Below are 23251 nucleotides of genomic sequence, written 5' to 3' on the forward strand. Positions count from 1 at the left end.
TCTTACCGTTAGTAGACCTCATTCACGAAGCTGGTCTATAAGGGGGTATAAGGAAATTGCCTATAAAATGGCGATTGAAAGGGTCTCCACTCTCACCCACTGCTTCCTTGACCAGTGGAGGGTTGTTAGTTGAACGGGTTTGATAGGACATTTAAATCTTCATTAAAAGTATAATGAAATATAAAGTAAATAAACGTTTTATAAATTCCCAATTTTAGTTACTATAGGAAAATGTGAATTTGGTGCTAACCCATGAAATTGCATATTGCACCTTATTGGTCATTAGTGGAGCGTATGTGGTTAACCGACGCACTAATCTGGGACTAATGAAGGATGGCAATGGCTAGCTTGTAGGCTATCATAGATCAATGGAGCGTGTGTGGTTAACCAACGCATTGATTGGGTGATAAATGACTTTGAGAGTACCAAGCTAATTTTCATGGTTATTCACACCTTCTTTGTGATCCTCAGTACCACAGTCACAAAGTTGAAGGGCGCAATCGAGATTAAACATGCCATTGAAAAGTTCAATGAATCTCAAAGAATCTAGGATTTTCAATTCATTTAAAACATAATGTTCAATCATCATTTACCTACCTTCAAATATTTTGCGATTATATTATGGCATCCCTCTTCCGAATTGTAGAATATTGTGTTGGGTCCTAGCCTTAATATTTCGTTTGGGTGTTATATTAAGGACTTAATGAACTAAATTGACTTTCTCCTCCTTATAGATGTCTAGTTTTGACAACTATGTTCTTCCTCAATCCTTTGGAAAAGGCTTTCCATTCGAAGATGATATTTCACATGTTGATCAAGGTGAAAGATGTCACAACTGGAAATTTTGTGTCATGTAATCCATACATTCAACCTAATGTGAATCAAAAACTTCAATCAAATACAATATACAAGTACTACAAGTAGTCATCAAACAATTGGAGACCCTAGAAATTCTTGTTAAGTCCATTTTGGACTAGGACTTCCTTATTGGATCCAAATGGACCAATAAGCTTCCAATTGGACTATCATGGGCTTAGAACCCTAATTGGGCTCTAATTGGACCCACATTCGTTTATTTCAATATTTTGGGCTAGGTAGAACCTAGAATGAAATAAATCACAAGCTTTGATCCATAATTTAATCTAACCTAGCTTAATGAAGCATAAAAATCACAATTTTATTTTATAAGGCCAATAAATACCCTAATCTACCTCTAATGTTGGGCTTAGGGGCAAAAAGCCCAATTTTTCCTTCTTCCCTTCCTCATTCTCGGCCCAAGGCCCAATTCCAAGAAGATGAGATGAAAGTTGACTTGTTGTGCCACCTCATTATTGTCCATTGGACATCCAAGCATTTTTCTCATTCTTCCATGCACATCACCTCAAATATCACCTCTTCTTCTCTTCCCTCTCTCACTCTCGGCCGAACACACACTCACACACACAAAAAATCTCTCAAAATCCCTCAAGAACACTCAAGAACATATCCTCCCTTTTCACTTAAAAATCTCGAGATTTAGGAGCCTTCAAAGGAGTTCTTCCACAAAAATCATCATCTAAGGTAAGGATTTGCTTGGATCTATGACTTATATTCTTTGTTTATCAAAAACCTCTTCCTAATCCATGCAAAAACCGTGATTTTTCACCTTAGAAAGCTTCATACACTCCAAAACTTCATCAAGGGTGCTAAGGCCAAAAATCACCAAACTTTCTTCCATTCTTTCTTCAAAAACCGAACCAACACCCAAGGTGAGTTTCATACCCCCTTATTTTCGGTTTTTATAAGTTTTTGTGGGGGAGAATACAAGAAAAGGTTTAGATCCATCATTATGTGTATGTTGTGGTTGATTTCTATGCTTACATGTATGTTTTGTATGATTTTATGGATAGATCTAGGGGGATATGCTAAAAACCGAGACATACATTTTATCATAGCACAAAATAGACTATCACATGCAAAGTATACTAAGAAAATTTCTAAATAGCTTAACAACACTTAACTTGGGCTAAAAACTCAATTTTTTGACATAAAATGTTGAAAATGCAAAGTTGAAGGGCCTAACATGAAACATTTCGAAATCTGATGGGTGTGATGAGTCAAAACAGTTTGCATAATGTATTTTTCCGAAAATATACCATTTAGAGGGTTAAAAACATAAATTCCAAGCTTATTGGGCTAAACATGACATTTTCGGCCCAATAGGGCCCAATATGCGAAATTTTCTAAATTGGAGGACCAAAACTGCATTTTTCTGTAAAACAGTGGGCTATAAGTGTTCCATATGCTTTTCAAAGGTTTAAAATGCTTTCCAAATTTAAAAGGGACCAAAATTGTAAATTTTTTCCAAATTGGGTCAAAAATGTAAAAGTTGCGAAAAATAGGGGCTATAACCGAGAAAACTGAAGTTTCAAGGGCTTAAACTGTTTTCTATGATAAGTTTGCTGGAAAAATACTTATGTCAATAATTTTTGGTATAAAAATGTCAAGAAAATTGATTTAAGGACCAAACCGGAAATTTTTTAAATAAAGGGGTAAAAAGAGTAAATCCTTCAATCAAGGAGGGGCTGAAAACAGAAAATCTTCAAGGCTAGTTAATACATGCAATTTGACCAATTGATGGTAACACGCTTGTCGACGAAATACAATATACTACAATACCAAAAGTCGTTGTCAAACGAATTGGTTCGGTCTCGAACCAATAAAAATCCAAAATCACTAACACAACGAAGTTACGACATTTCGATTCATAACCATAACGATTACGATTACATGCGAGTGTGCACAAACGTCTATGCACCATCTTTGGGCCCCAAAAGTGTAAAATCTTGTCCGTTGAGCCTAGCTAGCCCAACGACCTGATCTTAAGGCCCGAAGGTCTCTCTTTCTTACGAAGTGTTGGGTTTTACCGACCCTACATAACGTAACAGGACTTTCAATGGCAATATGCTGCTGGTCCCCAAGGGTCCTTCAGTGTTGCTAGTAAAGTCTGTAACTCACGATTGCGAGTTGGGCTTCGGGCCCTTCGCAATTGCATTTGGTCTCGGACGACGCGGGGAAACCCCGAAGGTTTCGTACCTTTTTCCTTCCCTCCGGTCGTGGGACTTAACAAGTCCGGTAGGATCGAGTCGCGTGAAGATTTACGAGTGACGCCTATAAGGATCGCTTGTAAGGTTGTTGACTTGTCGTTTTCACGAACGCTTGTCCCAACACTTCACCACCCTCTGTACCCTCGATGCCTCCGGAATACAATGATACAACTATAGGAAAACGTCGGGTTTTCCTGGGATTTCAATAACGATTACAAATTACCGGTCGAATTTCACAACCCTTACGATTACATTTATAGAACTCAAACAAGCATACTCATGGATCAACACATATTTTTATACCATTTTATTATTAGAAAATATCGGATTTTCTGATGGATTTCAAACAATACATCGGTTTTCAAACTCTACTTATGAACTCACCAACATTTCGTATGTTGACGTTTTTCAAAATACTTGTATTCTCAGGTAACAGATAAAGTGAAGATGATTTGTACTCGCTGACGTTTTGCTATGATTTAAGTAGTACCAAACAGTTATTTCTTTGAATGTAATTTTTGGAACAATGTAATGTATGTAAACGCTACCAGTTGTATCATTTCCAAATGTTGGTGATGTTTTATGTTATGTTTCATGTATATGCATTGTTATGGTATTCAATGAGTCACGATAGCCCCCGGACGTTTCCGCCGTCTGGTTCGGGGGTGTGACAAAAGATCAATCCCTTCTTTGTGCAAAGGTGGAGGTAGAAATCATACTTCCCTTCCTTCACCTCCTCCAGTAATTCTTCCTGGCCCACAATTTCATCATCTTGAAAAGTTCAAGATCACTCAAGCCCTATTGGCAAGCAAACACCAATATGGAAGGTCTGTGTGTGTACATGTCTTGGAGATGAAGTCTCACATTGATATACTAGGGATGTTGGGTTTCAATGTCTCGAGGATGTTGGCTGTTGAATTGGTTCTTTAATCACTTCTTAAGTCATATATTGAGTTCATTGAAGATTACTATATGAAAGTTCACGAAGTGACCCTTATAGATCTTACCTATTTGCTAATTGTTTCTGAATCAACAATGATTTGACACACTGGTCAAGCAAATTTGATTGGAAGATCAATCTCCAAAACTTCCATGGACATCGACAATAGCAACATTGTAAGTCCAGAAAAGTTTTCTCTTCCCAATGGAAAGGGATCGACCAAGGTCAAACCATTTGACCAAATGGAAAAGAGAAAAGCTAAGTCTGAAATTGTCATGTGTACCATTCCAAAAGAGTTTGTTTGTTTCTATTTCCAACAGAAGGGGCATTGGATGCGAAGCTGCCATATTTACCTGAAAGATCACAAGGATGGTAAGGTTAAAATGTATGAGTCTATTTCAGGTATATTCACTATCTAACTCTGTTAAGTTCCTATGTATAGATTCATATTACATGATGTAAAGTTACATTTTCATGTTTTGTAGAATCTAACTCTGTTAAGTTCCTAGTAGTTGTGTTAATTGCGTTCTCAAATTCGAGTGTGATTACGGCATCCCTCTTCATAGTCCAATTGTGAGAAATTGGCAACTAGTTTGAACATTTGGAACTTATCACTATAAGTTCTGAAATTGTTTAAGCTCAAATATGAGCTTTCTAATGAAAAGTTTATGAGCTTGTGAAGGCTAGATAAAGACTTTTCGAAGCACCACGTATCAGAAATCTGAACTTTAGTAAGAAAGTCAATAAGTACTGTTTTCTAGAAGTCCAAATGATTTCTGGGTACATGTCAAAGCTAGTGGGAGCATAAGTGTTATGCTGGTAACAAGTAATTCTTATGCTAATTGGAGGACAATCATTATGTTAGGCGTTGCGAGTTGGCAGTGCTATTTATAGGAAACAAAGTTCTAAATTTGCAAAGTTATAGAATTTAGAAATTGTTTCGCTATAGTAAGATTTAAGGGAGAGGGTGTTTATACTTCATTTCGAATCCAAACGTTTAGATTGAAATTTTAATCAAACTTAGTCAAGTTCATATATGAATGTCATGTTGAAATGTTTCAACATAGGAAATCTATATATGCGAATATTTAGCAAAAGACTGGTCAAGTATCATGTCTTTATGTAAGACATTATGGATCGTATCCCATATGCTTCAGATATAGGATCGATTTCATATGCTATAATATTCACTCATGTCTTTATGTAATAAATTAGCAAAAGAGTAATGTTGTTAAACAACTATCAAAGGAGAATCTAAAGTTCACCAAAGATTGGTTGCTTGTGAACAGTTGGAGGTATAGTAATTGATGAATCATATTGATATAATTCAGAATAGATAGGATTCTATTTAGAATGGATAGTCATATGGCAATTATGGAAATGTTTCCATAATGGGATTTGGATATTAAGAATCTTTGTTTGAGTTAGAAACTTTAATGGAAGAAGGATGTTCAAGGAATGTTATTTAAATGTGAGACTTCAATTCCACGGAGTTGTCTTGTAACATTCTCAAATGGAATAATTTGTAATGTCCTTGTCCAAGTTTCTATGACTTTTGTGCATAGAAATTAAAAAAATGATCATTACATGTAAGTTTAGGCTCGAACAGATTCTAGTGGTGGCAAGAATCTGGTATTCTTACACTTGTGATAAGGATTAAGAAATTGTGAAATGAGCATAATTGGAAATGTGTTCAATTGATCTATTTTATAAGGAAAAGACCATAGATGAACATAGTATGCATGCTTGGAGCATGGGATAACTAATGTTTTAATTCAAGTATTAAGTTGATTGTTTGAAACATTATACAATAAATAAGTTTTAACCAATATGGTGGCTAAATAATAGGTATCTTATTTATATTCAAAAGTTATGAGACCATATTTGATTCAATTATACATGTGTTTCACTTCACATGTTTTACTTCCCAAATAATAAGATTATTCAAACATCCACAGTTAATCATACTTTGGAAGTAAGTAATGACGTAAGACTATCATGGATCTGAGTGTAGATTGGCTAAGTGTTTAGACATAGCACAAGTTTGTTGCAATGTTCATGAGTACTTCTGAAACTAGATTTGAGTATTGGATTAAACCCACTCCCATTTGAATCACTTCAGGATTTTATCAAAAGTGATTGTGAGATGACAATATTTGTAGTTTACATGTTGGTTACACATTGATGATACGTAAACGCACTAGCAACTTGGTGTTATAAAACGTATTGTTGTTTGTGATTTGATGAGCAAATTGAGAAAACATATGAGTCTAAGTTTATCCATTCATTTTACCCTAAGAGGGATACAAACGATATTTGTGGGCCCCTCGTTGATTTAGTGATGACACTCTAAGTGCTTGGCCAAGCCTGGACTGAGTTGATGTGTTCAATTATAGCCGGTCGTCATAAATTGGAAATCAGGAAAAAAAAACATTGGATAAAAGAGAATGATTAAAATCCATGTCTCATGTCTATACGATATCATGTAGAACGGAGGAATATTTGATCCCTTATCTAAAGGATGTATTATTGATAACGTCAGAGTTCGACAGTGACTTATGAGAGTTACGATTGCTAATCGGCTTTTTAAGCTACATTGGTAGTTATAGTTATTAAAATTATCCAATTGGGATACTGTTGGATTAGGTGTCTAAGCATACTTGACCTGATAGTAGCATGGTCCTTTCGGATTGCCTTCACCGGAGCAATTTGATAGGATGGATATGTGAGAAAAGAGGTTATTTATGATTTATTAATATATTATAAGAATAATATATTAATTGAGAAATCATATAATTTAATTGGTATTGATCAAGAATTAATTTCGAATTAATTTAGTGATCAAAAGAGACTGATTAAATTTACAGGGACTGATCAGGTAAATCAGTAATACTTATAGTTTGGGCTAGTGATCCATGTTGATTAGGGATATGCTAAATCTGTATGTGAGTCCACGAAGAGTTACTCCAAACTATCATATGGATTATTGGAATACCTAAGGTTTAAGTAAATTAGGGTTTTATGTATGAAAACCTAGGACTTCCACACTATAAATGTAACCCCTAACACTCCAAAAATCAGCCAAGAGTTCCAAGAAGAAACCATGACCGATTTTGTGTGTTCCTAACCTCACTCTCACAATCCTCCATTGTTTTTGGTGTTTGTGACTCATTTGAGGTATCACATTTTAGGTACTAAGCTCTTGGAAGGCCAAGTTCTACAAGCTACAACTAAGACTTATTGATCTAAGTTGTTTTATGTTGTAAGTATCAAAATTATATGCTACTTAGGCTTCATGCTTTGGATAAATGACAATTGCATGTATAGCTTGAGAAAACTTAGATCCAAAGCATTAGGGTTCTATGTGCACCATAGGATTGTTATAGTATTCAAAATCCATCATTCTTTAGGGCTAAGAACAGAATTAATTACCACTGATGGATCACTGACATGGAGAATGCTCAGTGGATATGTTCTGCCATTGAGGGTGTTACACCCCCAAACCAAAGTGGCAAGAACGATCGGGGGGGTGGAGGACGTCATGTGTAGTATCACAACAATTACATCATAGTAATAAAAAAACACAACCATTACATTAAGATATGAATATTTACATCTGTTTGATTCATTGTTTGAGTACATCAAAAGTATGAAAAAATATATATAAGATGTGTCTCTATACGCTTCATCTTCTCAAAATGCTGCAGGAGTACCTGTCTACTGATTTCTTGAGAATACAAGTGGTTTTGAAAGAGTATCAACATTAAAACTGGTGAATTTATAAGAATGTTTTTGTATAGTGAAAACCTGTTATTGAATTCTGTAAAAATGTATGTATGTTTCCGAAGAAAATCCAATATTTTCTTACATATATCTTTGTTACTATGTTCTGAGTTGTGTATCAAGTAATGGTTTGTATGTATGGCTGCCACCAACCATATCGAATCATTGTTTTGAACGAAAACCATTTGTATGAAAACCATGGTTACTACCAGTAAGTAGTGTATGTTCTAATTGAACACCCTGGTCACTACCGGTAAGTATTGTATGTTATGATTGAAAACACTGGTCACTACTAATATGTATTGTATGTTCTGATTGAAAACCATGGTCACTACCAGTATGTATAGTAGTTTTATTGTTTAAAATAAACCGAATATTGTATCCGTGGAATCCTCCAGTGTAATGTATAGAAGTTCTATTATTTAAAATAAAACTCATGAAGAATGAAATCCCGTAAAAAAGGTTAGTTTGTACTATTGTGAGTTCGTATAACCATGCTAAATATGACTGATGACCTCAGCAACGTTCTTCAGGCATCGTACAATATGATATTTGTCACCCCAGGCATGCCTGCCTAGCTGTAGCTAGTAGTTTAAGTGTGGGATAGTCAGTCCCGAATAGATCTATTCACAAATCTCACGCTCTCCCTCCAGAAGACTCTGGTTACACTAAATGTTGAGGATTTTACCAGTACCTCGAAGGGTACAATTGAAGAGTTGTCACACAATCCTGTATTAAGTAGTTTACGTGTAGTTCTGTATCGTTTTCTCGTAATTGAAACCGTTTGTATACTTGGTAGAGTATTGATAATTGTCACACCCCAAAACCAAGAACGACAGAAATATTCAGGGGTATAGGACGTCATGTGAAGTATCATAACAGTGTAAAGTAGTAAACAAGCAACAACATCGTCCATTGCATTAAAAGTAAAGTTTTAATACATGTGTGTTCTTTGTTTATAATAAGACACCAAAATATGTAATCAAAATAATAGACGCGTCTTGTCTGTGCTCCGTCTTCTCAAAACCTGGTCATCGTACCTTTCTACTGGTGACCTGAGAATACAAGTTATTTTGAAAGAGTAGATCAGCATAAAGTTGGTGAATTCATAAGTATTTAAGTGTCATTAATCTGTTTTGGAAAGCTGTTATGAATGCCATGTAAAGTTTTGATTGAAACATTTGATATAAGTGTGAAAACCCTAGAAAATCGCATATTTCCTACTAGTATAAAAGTAGTCTTCTACCAAGACCCGAATGTTTTGAATGTAGTCTTCTACCAAAACCTGAATGTTTTGAATGTAGTCTTCTACCAAGACCTGAATGTTTTGAATGTAGTCTTCTACCAAGACCTGAATGTTTTGAATGTAGTCTTCTACCAAGACCTGAATGTTTTGAATGTAGTATTCTACCAAGACCTGAATGTTTCGAATGTAGTCTTCTACCAAGACCCGAATGTTTCGAATGTAGTCTTCTACCAAGACCTGAATGTTTTGAATGTAGTCTTCTACCAAGAACTGAGTGTTTTGAATGTAACGAAGATGTTTTTTCCCTCATATGACTACTATTAACATATATATAGTCTACCTCATCGTTTATGTGAATGCATCACAAAATAAAAGTAATAGGAAAATATAGCCATATAAGTATTATCCTTTTGTATTATGATAAATCTGGCATCACGACTGCCAAAAAGTATTAACCTTGAACCTCCGTCGATGTTCATTTTCCTCTGTAGCTAAGAGCAGGTCGTAGGAATGGTTAGTCCCATAAAGGTACCCCTAGTATAAGTATTAACCGTAGGCATCTGTAGATGTTCATTATCCTCTGTAGCCAACAGCAGGGTGTAGGAATGGTTAGTCCTGTAAAGGTACTCCTAGTATAAATATTAACCGTAGGGATCCGTAGATGTTCATTATCCTCTGTAGCCAACAGCAGGGTGTAGGAATGGTTAGTCCCGTAAAGGTACTACTAGTATAAGTATTAATCGTAGGCATCCGTAGATATTAATTACCTCTGTTGCTAACAGGTGGGTGCCGGAATGGTTAGTCCCGTATAGTATCCTTTTGTACTAGGATAGACAGAACTAAACTACACGTATAATATGTAATAGTATCTCATCATATAGTATCTAGGTATAAGTATCCATGTAAGTGTATCCATGTAAATGTATCCATGTAAGTGTATCTCTTCATATAGCAATTAGTATAGACTCATGAATGAACTGACTCTGATGTAATTCTATGTAATAGGAATAATGTTTTGTATCTCCTAAACTATCCCTATAATAGTTTACTGGAAGGTAATTGATGTCCAAGAAGGTTTATACACCCTTGTTACACAAGAGTGTGGGAACTGAATGAAGGATGAAAACTATCACATCAATAAATATATATATATATATATATATATATATATATATATATATATATATATATATATATATGAACATAAGTGTATAGATATAGCTTTGATCAAGAAGATGAAAAAGGTTTTGTGAGAAATTTAAGAGTTTTCAACAATAAATAACAATGGCTTGATGTCATTTTAATAAACAATTCAAAAGTAATACATTTGATAACAAAGTATTTTTAAGATAGAAAACCATTTCATGCATCACATTTTGAAGTATGTGATAATTAGTAGGATGAAAACACAGTTATAAATAAGATGTGATTTATTCATTAACATGTTGTTTTATACTTGTATTCCCCCATTAAAGCATTTAAAATCATTTAAAACATTGATTAAGGGGTATGAACTCACCACTAGATGGTGGTTTGGATGAACTGAACGATGTAGGATTGCTAAGTGTCAAGTGAAGACTTGTACACACTCAAAGATCCTATTTAACATATAATCACACATATATGTATCCAATTAGTCTTTAAACTGCTAATTGATAATGTTAAGACATCCTAGGACATGCTAAACACCTTATATAAGTTTTATTAGTCCTAAGGGTTGCATCTAAGTTGTTGTAGGACAAGGCTATTGGGTTTAGGGTTCCAAGGGACCCCTTTCTTGAGTTTACTCTCCAAGAACCATAACCTAATGAGTTTACGGTCGTAAACCCTTGAGTTTACGGCCATAATCTCCTAAGATTTTGATCATTTGATGGTTTGAAGCGTTACATGTCCCTTAGAAGTATTTCTACTTGATGGTTTAGTCCTTGGAGGAGATTAGGGCACCCTTTACCTCCTTTGAGGAGTTCACGGCCCTAAGACCAATCCCTTAGGGATTGCGGCCATAATCTCTCATGGACATGGTATTTTTGTGCTTTCAAGAACTATACACATTAAGGTATGAGTCTAGGCTAGTTTCACAAGGAAGGGAAGGGACTTGGGCACTCTTTTGGCCCTTAAAGAAGGGTTTACGATCCAAGGTGTTCTTGGGCCGTAAACTCTTTGATCTTGATGTTTCCTTGTGATTTCTTGATGTTAAGACACATTACAATCCCTATTATACTCTTAATTAGAAGGACTTACAATTTGGGATGAAAAGCTGAAGATCCTTGAGAGAGAATCGAGTTTTTCTCTACTTGGAAATGGAACAAATATATAAATATGGCTAAGGACCATAAATATACCCCTTGGGGTTTTGGACCGTAAACTCCATGTTTGGGTCGTAAATTCCAATTTATTGGAGTATGAAATGTTATTGTTGCACAATAACCCTAGGGCATCCCCTCTCCTGGCATCTCCTAAAGTGTTAATCATAGAATACTCAAACTTATCCCAAATAGTCTGAAAATTAACAGTATCTGTTCTGACTTCTATTGACTTGATATATTGTACAGAATGGAAATTTCGGGTTGTCACAATAATTATACTTAAATAATTATTTGGTGTTATACTCTTGTTATTCGAACATATTAATGAATATCATAAAGTAAAGTTGCCATAGTTTATTTGTTTGCCCATGTATATAGTCTAAATCGGTAAAAACTGTGTAATGAATTCCCTAAAATATACCCATTATAGTTTGCCTGAAATGTGGTGTACTTGGCTCATGAATTGTTTTGAAAACTATGTAATTATGATTTCAAGTTAAAAGAGTCCCTTATGCTCAACATATTACAAAAGGGATAAAATATCTAAACATTTTATAAAATGAGGAAATCGTTTGACTGTATCAATTGCATAAGTTTTAAACTTGTTGAAATCTTTTTGATTTGGTTCACAAAATCATTTGTGTTTGGCTTGTATTCCCCCCCTGAAAATGTTTAAAAACCATAAAAGTGTAGGGGTATGAACTCACTGTTGGTTGCATGGAATGTCGAACAATGAAACTGGAAATGAAGACCCTCGGGTTGATGTACGCGGTACTTAACGGAATCCTAATAACATATAAATACATATTTGCATCTATATTAGCGATTTTGTTAGATAAAGTGTTAGAGAAACACTTGCTTTCCGTTACGAAATGTTACTGGGACATGATTGAATCGGGGAATGCGGGTTTTCAGTCAAATTCAACACTTTGGAAGGTTTTGCAGCCATGAAGGGGGTTTATGGCCGTGAATTGTTCTCGGCCGTGAATAGACCCTTGAAGGGTTTACGGTCGTGAATGGTGCTCTTGAAGGAAATATGAACTTTTGAAGGGTGTATGGTCATAAACGTTTTACGGGCCATGAAGGTTTGGAGATTTAAAGGGTGTACGACCGTAAAATAAAGAAAAACAACACTTGATGTCGATGAAAAACTGATGATTTGATCTCCAAAATGAGTTCCAAGGCGGATAGAACGATAAATGAAGAGAATAATGTGTTTCCCTGCGTTTTTGAGTGATGTTTTTTAGAGAGAGAAAGTGTGTTCACGTCTAGAAAAGTTCAAATGAGAGTAGGGATCACGTATATATAGGGGGTTTCATGGTCGGTAGTGGGGTCCACTAGCCGTGAACTAGTTTATGGTCGTAAACGAGTTTACGGTCGTCATCGGGTTCATGGCCGTGAACTCCACTGAGGCCGAAAACTGCTGATTTTTCGAAGGTAACTGGGGTTTTTCGTGCAATTTTTGGTTCCGAAGCAGCGGAAACGTTCGGGGGGTGCAGGTGTGATAGAGGGGGTGAATGTGGGATTTGCTTCTTGTCTTTTGAGTGTCCGAGGCCGTGATTGGTGGGAGGAGGTCGGAGGTGCATTAGGATCTGCGACAATGGTGGTCATGACTTGGGGGAGTTTATCACAATATTCCAAGAGGAGTTTACACCATTGATAGAGATCCAGCAACTGATGAGGTAGTTTCAGGACCTTCATCAGACTACTGAGACTATGGCAGAGATCGCTGCCAAGGTTCGGGAGAGGGCTTTGCTATTTCCACAATATGAGACAGAATAGAAGATGAAGAAGGCGAGGTATCATGACATTTTAGGGATAAAATTAGGGATTTTATAAGCTTGTCAGGGTGCAAGACCCTAAATGATGTGATTGCTAGAGCCTGAGAGCTGGAGATTGATTTGGAGCACCTCAAGAAGAGAAGGTCAGAGCAGATTTAGATTGTAGTGGGCCAACGGAAGAGGCCCATGACTTAGGATTCACGTCCATTAGGCCATCAAGGTTGGGACCATTGTATCAATTGTTGGAGGACCCAAGAAGAGAGTTTTCATGAGAAAGGAAGGAGTTGCTTTTATTGTGGTCAAATGATCATTTCAGTAAGGGTTATCCTCGAGCCTCAATTTTGATGTGTTTTCTATGAAATCAGAAAGTCCACAAGAAGGCATACTATTCGACTTTTCTAAGTGGAGCAGTGGGTTCACTTGATCCAATTAATTTGAGGATTACTAACGGTCGTGAGGATAGGGCAGAGGCCCTAACAGTAAGGAGTCGAGCATTGCAGTTGTAAGAAGAGGATACCAGAGCTCCATCAGATGCTATCGTGGGTATGTTATCTTTTATTTTTCATCATGCCTTATTATTTGTATATATGTGCCTTTGGATCATGTGTTTATATGAGTAAGACATTATCTTCGATTCAGTTTACCGAAAATTTCCTAGATAGTATTATCAATGGTGGTTATATGCCATTTTTGCATGCCTAGAGTCATGAGTGGGGCACATTTTGTTGGGGTAGATTTAGGTTGTCAACCACTTTGGTGTCAGCCCTTAAGGAAATCGAACTAGGGGTACTAATTGGAGGATCAACAGTTGGGTCAACATGTTAGTTAAACACAATGGGTCAGAGTAAGTTGTAGTGCAATTTCGTTCAATTATTGGAATTCAAGGTAGTTTTGGAGTGAAAAGGATTTGTCAGAATTTGAGTGCAAGAGAATTTCTGCCAGGTTGATGTCTTCAGGATTGTGAGGGTGGTTCTCATATTAGAAATTTTAAGGAAAAGATCTCATGGAAGCTGGTTGTCCTTTTCTTGGACAACGAAGTTGGAGTACAGAGGTAATTGCACACTCATGATGGATGGAAACTGATTTTTGATACGCTCTTTGGTCCGATCACTACTGTTTTAAGGGTAAGAGTGGTAGCAAGTGGGTGATGATTTTAGTTGCATGGGTTTATTAAGACGCTAGGATTGCCAAGGGACTTTAAAATATATCTATTGAAGATGCTTTGAATGCGTAAATCTTTTATCAAGTGGGTTGTTGAGTTGGTGATCCATTCATTCTGGTAAATGCGTTTATCATTCATTATTTTTAGCAAGGTTGACAGGTAATAGCTAAATCCAAGTGGGGGAGGACCGTTTGGATTTTAGGAATAGTTGTAGGTGCAGAAAAAGGAGGAGTTCCACACCCTAGTCATGTGGAGAGACAGTTCAAGTGGCGGCTAGGATTGATGTTTTCACAGTATTGGGGAATTTAGGACCTATCACAGATTGGGTGATGCATCAGTAGTGGTGCAGTGCTGATAGATGATTGAACTCAGGTTGAGTGTTGTGTTAGAGCTTCTCTGGTTGTTCTTGTATGATAAAGGCTTTGGGTTTCAAAGTATGGCCTGAACACCTGATTGGGATTTAGTCGGATGCGGGTTCGACTCATGATTGATTATGGTTTGGTTTGGTAGATGGAGGCCAAGACCATAGGCTAGGCCCATGGCTGATATGAGAGTATTGTAAGACTACGAGGTAGCCATAACATACACAAGGATGATATACTGTCAGAGAAGCGTTGTAAGTCTACGATGGAGTCGTAGCATTCACCAGAATGAGATTGTCCCTTATAGGAGTGGTTGTTAGGCTGAAGGAGGATCAACACATGCTTGAGTCGAGGCAAACAATATTGTTACTAGACCACTCCTTGTTTGGAAAGAGGATCGTTGGATCTGAGGAAATATAGGGCCTATTTAGCAATCGAGTGGGTGGGACCTAAGGGCGAGGCTCATTTGGTTATCATAGTATGGGTGAAACCTAGTAGAAAATGGCTTGAGTGAGGTTTTGGAATCATGTTTAGAGTAGGATGACTCTGTGGTCAAGGGATGGCATCAGTGTGGTGTTTAGTCTCAAGAAGCCTGTAACAGTTAAACTCTTAGGTGGAGTCTCATGGAGTGACTGAGTGCAAGGTTCTCAGGCGTTTGGGGATATATCTCAGCTTAGTAGAAGGTCACCATGGAATCAGAAGCTTTCAGATAGAATGCAAGTGTTAATCTTTGGATTTTGGGATGTAAGTTGTGTTTCCAGGTGGCACAAGGGATGAGACTCGTGTTGGGAGTCACCTCTATTTATATGAAAAGTCTTTTCGGTAGTAATATATGGTAAAGGATTTTGTTTTCCAGGGATGCCAGCTAGATAATTTAGGATCAGAATGATTTCGTTCGGTTCAAATTGTAGAGTGGGGTTATATTGAATGTGCTTTAGAATGGTTCTGCATGTATGGAGGACAGGTAAGGTATTGGATTCCAGACTTCTGGCAGAGAAGTTATTCTACAGTATTTAAAATTAGTGGATCAATGATTCTTTCCCCATCAGGACGCGTGGGTTCTGCTAAGGTTGGATTTCGATTGTAGCATTGCAATTTTGTTGTGTGTAGTAGTTAACATTTAGCATAGGTGGGGTTCAAGAAGAATTGGCCGAATCTCTTGGGATGTTTGAAGGTAGCAAGGAGTTATTTCAAGTACGGCATCTAGTTTAAGTGGGGGGGGGGGGAGTTGTAACATCATGTTTTTAGATGTTTCCTATTCCGGGAATTATGGATATTAACGGATCAAGTAAGGTGTCGCACCCCGATCGACGGCGGAATCACCCGGCGGTGTAACTTCATCTTTCTATCACAGTTATATAACATACATTGAAAAGTACAAAAGAATTTTATAAATTACATACCTTTATTGATGATAGAAAGTTACATTATTCTTTTTTTCCTGGTTATTATTACATAATATCTAAATTATTACACACATCCTAATTTATATATATATATATATATATATATATATATATATATATATATATATATATATATATTATGTAACATTCCAAGTTATCAAATTCCTGAAAACACATGCGTTTTGAAAATACATCAACATAAAGTTGGTGAGTCCACAGGTTTTGTCTCTAAGTAAAATAACACTTTTTTAAAGTTCAAAAGTATCATTTTAGTGTTGGGTTTTAGCCATAAGAACTTTCCTATGTGCGCATGCAAAACCCTATTGCTTGGATCTAGGCTTTCTAATAAACATGCTTTTGAATCCAAGACTTCTAATGGCTAATTAGGTTAAACAACAATATTAAAACAGATCTAGAATCATACCTTTGAATCCCTTGTTGATCTTGTTTGTCTTGGAGCTTCTAGAGTCACAATTGTCACTCCTCTAATGGCTTACAGACACCAATAGCAAGCAAGATGATTTAGGAGAGAGGAGAGGGGAGGAATTCAACCAGAGGTTCCTTGCTTTTTGTTGTGTGTCGAATTCCCTCACCCATAGGGGCTGTTTATACTATTAGACTCCTTAAGGGCTTCACCCTAAACCCTAATTGGATAATCTTCTCTTAAGGCTATCCAAATCCATTCCATAGATAACCCTATGGACGATTTTGAGCTATCCTAAAGCTCTTAGAATCCGTCCAAGGTGTATCCTAATGGATTTATAGTCTAAAGTCTAACTATCAAACAATTGATAGTTTATACCCTCTTATTTAATTAATCTCTTTAAGTCACCAAATTAATACCAATTAATTTATGACTTATATTAATCAAATAGCTAAATATTATTCCTTATAATATTCACTCTCTCTTAATAATTCATCCTTCAAGTTGCTATGGTGAAGGCAACCCAAAAGGACCATGCACCACCAAATATAGTTATAGCCTTAGACACTATTCCAACAGTCTCCCACTTGGATAAGTCTAGTAACTATACAAGTACAATACGGTTTGCAATCGTAGCTCTCAAAGACGCTGTCAACTCTGATCTAATCAATCTTGTCCTTTAGATAAGGGATCGTACAGTCCTCTGTTAGATATCATGCTGACAATCCTATGGAATGGTTAGTCTAGCATTTAGATTTCTCGATCTTCGATTTATTTGACATAGAACTTAATCGAACACATCAATTCAGTTCTGACCGGGCCCGGCACATAAGTCAAATCAAATAATCGAGTGGCCAAGATATCTCTTCTATCCTCTTAGGATAAAATTTACAGATAAACTTCGACTTATATGCATTTACTTATTCATTAACCAACTATACACAACAATGCGTTTTATAACATCAAGTTACTGATGCGTTTTCGCATTATCAATGCACAATTAATTAACAAATAATAAACCATATATCTAGGTTTTAAGACCATATGATATTATCGTCTTGCGATCACCTTTTATATCGTATTCCATAAGGTGATTCCAGCAAGCGCGGGTTTATTCCAATGCTCAAAACCAGTTCATAAGCACTCATGAACGTTGCAGCAACCCTTGCCATGTCTAACACCATTTAGACATTCTACACACCAATTCATGACAATCTTCATTCATACCTACTCCCAACATATGAACGATTGTGGACCATTTGAATAATTCGATTATTCCTAATAAACTCAATTATTCTGGAAGTCAAAACATGCAAAGTGAAACAATAGTTAAACAACTCACATGTGACAGTAACTTTACTCATAAATAAAACTCCTTTATTTAATCATCAAATGTTAATTACATTTATCTATTATACGTTTCGAATACTATCTAATCTATACTAATATCATCCTTCAGCCCAATACTCCTAGCATGCTGCAAGTGCTTAACCCTACTCAGTCCCTTCGTAAGCGGATCTGCTGGGTTATCTTCTGATGATATCCTCTTCACTACGAGTTGTCCTTCTTCTACACGATGTCTAATGAAGTGATATTTTCTGTCGATATGTCGAGATCTACCATGATCCCTCGGTTCCTTGGTCAAGGCAACCGCACCTTCGTTATCACAGAAAATCTCCATGGGCTCCTTTATGGCCGGCACAACTCCAAGATCACCGATGAAGTTCTTCAGCCATATTGCCTCCTTCGATGCTTCGCTCGCTGCGATGTACTCTGATTCGCACATTGAATCAGCTACGGTTTCTTGCTTGGAACTTTTCCATGTCACTGCTCCTCCATTTAGGGTAAAAACCCAGCCCGACTGCGAACAATAGTTGTCCCTGTCGGTCTGAAAGCTGGCGTCACTATACCCTCGCACCTTCAAGTCATCACTCCCTCCAAGGACTAAGAACCATTCTTTCGTCCTCCGAAGGTACTTAAGGATGTTCTTCACCGCAATCCAATGTGCTTTGCCAGGGTTCCCTTGATATCTGCTAACCATGCTCAAAGCGAAGGCTACATCAGGGCGAGTACAAGTCATAGCGTACATGATTGAGCCAACTGCGGAAGCGTATGGTACTCGGCTCATTTCTGCTATCTCAGCTTCGGTACTCGGACTTTGAGTCTTACTCAACTTGGCATTTCCTTGTATCGGTAGTTCTCCCTTCTTTGAGTTTTCCATACTAAAACGTTTTAGTACCTTCTCCAAGTAAGTATTCTGACTAAGTCCAATTAGTCTCTTACTTCTTTCTCTTACTATCCTTATTCCCAAAATGAAAGAAGCCTCTCCGAGGTCCTTCATAGCGAAGCACTTCCCGAGCCAGGACTTAACCTCCTGCAGAGTCGGGATGTCGTTTCCTATGAGTAATATGTCATCGACATATAGAACGAGGAAGCTTACTATACTCCCACTGGCTTTGACATATACACAAGATTCGTCTTCGCTTCATACAAATCCAAACTCTTTGACTTTCTCATCGAAGCAAAGATTCCATCTGCGAGACGCTTGCTTAAGTCCATAAATGGACTTCTCAAGCTTACACACTCTATTCGGATGCTTCGGATCCACAAACCCCTCTGGCTGAGCCATGTAAACATCCTCAGCCAACTTTCCGTTAAGGAAAGCCTTCTTGACATCCATTTGCCAAATCTCATAATCATGAAATGCGGCAATTGCTAGCATCACTCTAATAGACTTAATCTTCGCAACTGGTGAGAAGGTCTCATCATAGTCAACTCCGGGAGTTTGAGTAAAGCCCTTCGTAACCAATCGCGCCTTATATGTGTGTACGTTCCCATCCACGTCGGTCTTCTTCTTGAAGATCCACTTGCACCCTACGGTCTTACGTTCGGGCACGTAATCAACCAAATTCCAAACTTGGTTATCGTACATGGATTGGATCTCGCTATCCATCGCCTCTTTCCATTTCGCAGACTCCGGGCCTGCCATGGCTTCCTTATAGCTATTAGGTTCATCAAGATTTACTAGTGTACCATCACTAATATACGTGTCCCCTTCGGTAGTAATATGAAAACCATAAAACTGGGGATGAACTCTAACTCTATCGGAACGTCTAAGAGGTAAGGATTCGTCAATCGGTTCAACCGGAGTTTCCTCCTCGGGTTGAATGCCAGCGGTAGAGGTTCCTTCATCTATCGACTCTTGAATCTCTTCAAGTTCGATTTGCCTCCCACTGTCTCCTTGGCTTATGAGTTCTCGCTCTCGGAAAACTCCTCTCCTCGCAACAAAAACAACATTGTCTTTCGGTCTATAGAAGAGATATCCAAAGGAAGTTTGTGGGTAGCCGATGAAAATACATCGCTCACTTCGAGGTTCAAGCTTGTCGTGAGTATCTCATCTTACGAAAGCCTCGCAACCCCAAACCTTGATATGTGCCAACGAGGGAGCTTTCCCTGTCCACATCTCGTGAGGTGTTTTGGCAACCTTCTTAGTTGGGACTCGGTTAAGGATATGGGCGGCAGTCTCTAAGGCATACCCCCAAAAGAAGATAGGTAGTGAAGCACGACTCATCATAGAGCGAACCATATCCAATAAGGTTCGATTATGCCTTTCTGCCACACCATTCAACTGCGGTGTCCTAGGAGGCGTCAATTGCGAAACTATTCCACACTCCTTGAGATAATCATGGAATTCAAGACTTAGGTACTCTCCTCCTCGATCGGATCGAAGCATCTTGATTTTCCTGCCCAATTGATTCTACACTTCATTCTTGAACTCTTTGAACTTTTCAAAAGTTTCTGACTTTTGCTTGATTAAGTAGATATACCCATATCTACTATAGTCATCGGTAAAAGTCACATAGAAGCGGTTCCCATCCTTCGTGGTTGATCTAAAAGGTCCACATACATCGGTATGTATTAGGTCTAATAGTCCCTCACCCCTTCCACAAGTACTCATGAAGGGTGACTTAGTCATCTTTCCAAGTAAACAAGACTCGCATGTGTCATCTTCCCTAAGGTCGAATGACTCCAACACTCCATCCTTTTGGAGTTGGGCTATGCGTTTCTTGTTGACATGTCCAAGACGACAATGCCACAAGGATGCTTTATCCATACTAGTGGAAGAATCAATATTCAAAACATCATTTCCTAAGTTATCAACAATCATAACAGTTTCATATATTCCATTACATGGTATAGCTTCAAAGTAAAAGACACCATTTAGATAAGCCAAAATAGAACCATTCTCATTATTAAAAGAAAATCTAAATCCTTGTCTATATAAACCATGAAATGAAATGATGTTTCTAGCCATTTCTGGCGAATAGCAACAATTGTTCAAATCTAAAACTAAACTATTCTTAAGCACTAAAGAATACACTCCAATCTTGGTCACAGGCGACGATCTTCTGTTCCCCATGATTAGATTGATCCTTCCTTGCTCCACATCCCTACTTCTTCTTAGTCCCTGCACATTAGAACAAATGTGATAACCACAACCGGTGTCAAGAACCCAAGAAATAGCATGATTAGAATCGTTAGATTTGATTGCATATATACCTGCGAAAGATGGCTTGATCTTTCCTTCCTTGATGGCTTGCAGGTAATCCGAGCAGCTTCTCTTCCAATGTCCTATCTTGTGGCAGTGGTGGCACTCTGCCTCCTTCGGGTTAGAGCAGGGCTTAGAGGGATCAACTTTGGTCCCACTAGAAGAGGAACCATCTCGGGCTTTCACCTTTCGATAGTTATTTGAAGAAGCTTTCCTCTTCTTTCCCTTCCCTTGACCAATAGCCAAGACAGGAGCAGCGGATGGATTGGGAGTTGGTGCAACAGACTTGTCCTTGAAATTGCTCTCAGCAACCCTCAAGAGACCTTGGAGTTTACTTAGAGTGACCTCCTCTTTGTTCATGTGGTAGGTCATCCTAAATTGATTGTACATCGGAGGCAAAGAGTGAAGCACCATGTCGATCGCCAAGTCTTCGCCGAAGTCAACATTTAACTTGCGAAGGCGGTCGACATACCTTTGCATCTTTTGCAAGTGCACGGTAAGAGATTCTCCATGACCCATCTTGGCGGAAATCATGTTAGTGAAGATCTCGTAACGCTCTTGTCTCGCGTTTTGGTGGTACCTCTCCAACAAGTCTTGATGCATTTCGTATGGATACATGTCCTCGTAGGACTTTTGGAATTCGGAGTTCATGGTGGCGATCATGATGCAATGTACCTTCGTTGCATCTCGCTCATGAGTTTGAAAGGCGGTGATTTCGGCGGGAGTAGCAACTTCGGGGTTGATTTTCTCGAGCTTCTCATCGAGGACATACTCTTTATCCTCATAGCGAGCAATGGTGCGAATGTATCTTATCCATTTGCCAAAGTTCGTTCCATCGAAGGTGACCTTTTGGCAAAGGCTCATCAACGTGAAAGAACTAGCAGCAGTGTTGTTTGCGTTTGACATCTATAGAAAGGACAAAGATTGATTAGAATAAGAATCCCTAATTATCACCCAATAAGAAAAATTAGGGCTAGGATCCAACAATAACATTTACATACTAGAAAAGGGATGCCGTAATCTATCATGCAAATAAATTGAAGGTAAGTGAATGACGATTCACTAATTCTCCATCACAAAACTTAAACTTTTAGTCCTAAGTGTTTTTGAGAATTCCTAGATTCGGATGAGATTCATTGAACTATTCAATGGCATGTTTAAATCTCTATATGCCCCTCTTGTTTGTGACTGGGATGCCGAGGATCACAAAGCGGGTGTGAATTACCATGCAAATTCACATGGTGCCTTCATTGTAACGATCACCTATTCGATGTGCCGGTAAACCACACACGCTCCATCGAACTATGATGAACAATGAATCACCCTTTGCCACCTTCGCTTAGAACCAATTAGTGTGCCGGTAAACCACACACGCTCCACTAACATCTTAGCAAGGTGCAAAGTGTAATTTCATGGGATTGCATCAATTCACTTTTCCTAAAGTAACTAAGATTGGGAAATTTAAAAAAAAAATTTAGTTACTTCGTATTTCTTATCATACTTTTAATGAGAGGATGAGGTTGCCCTATCCTACCCGTTCAGCTAACGACCCTCCACCAATCAAGCAAGCGGTGGGTGTGAGTGTACACCCATTAAGCGCCATTTTATAGGCCGCAACCTTATACCCACCTTATAGATCGGCTTCGTGAATGAGGCCTACTAGCGGTAAGACTAGCATTTAGTTATACATATATATATATTAATCTAGTAATATCATATAAGTATAGGGTTACATTTTAAACTTTTCATAATTTAGGGTTTGAAATTTAAGATGTCTAAATTAAAACTTTTAATCACAAATATAAATTTCAAAACTTTAGGGTAGGTTTTAAACATTTAAAACATGAAGGATCAAATAACAAATAATTCCAATTAACAATTAATATTCTAATTATCTTTATTTGATTTATCTTGATTTCTTTGAAGATAATTACCAAAATAATTAATCATTATCATATAAGGAAATTAAATATTTTATTGGATGATAAATATCTTTAATTAGATCAAGATAATAGTCATATTTATCAAAAAATCGGATTTACATTGATCTAATATGATTAAGGTAAGTTTCCATAAGATAATTATGAAAAAATCCCGAATCTGGCCATTCCTGACGCCTAGACTCGCCGAGTGCACAAGGGGACTCGCCGAGTCAGGCCTACTCGACGAGTCCACCTTGGAACTCGACGAGTTAGTGACTCAAAAA

Source organism: Lactuca saligna, chromosome 4 (assembly GCF_052625555.1).
Source record: "Lactuca saligna cultivar CGN05327 chromosome 4, ASM5262555v1, whole genome shotgun sequence".
Taxonomy (NCBI): Eukaryota; Viridiplantae; Streptophyta; class Magnoliopsida; order Asterales; family Asteraceae; genus Lactuca; species Lactuca saligna.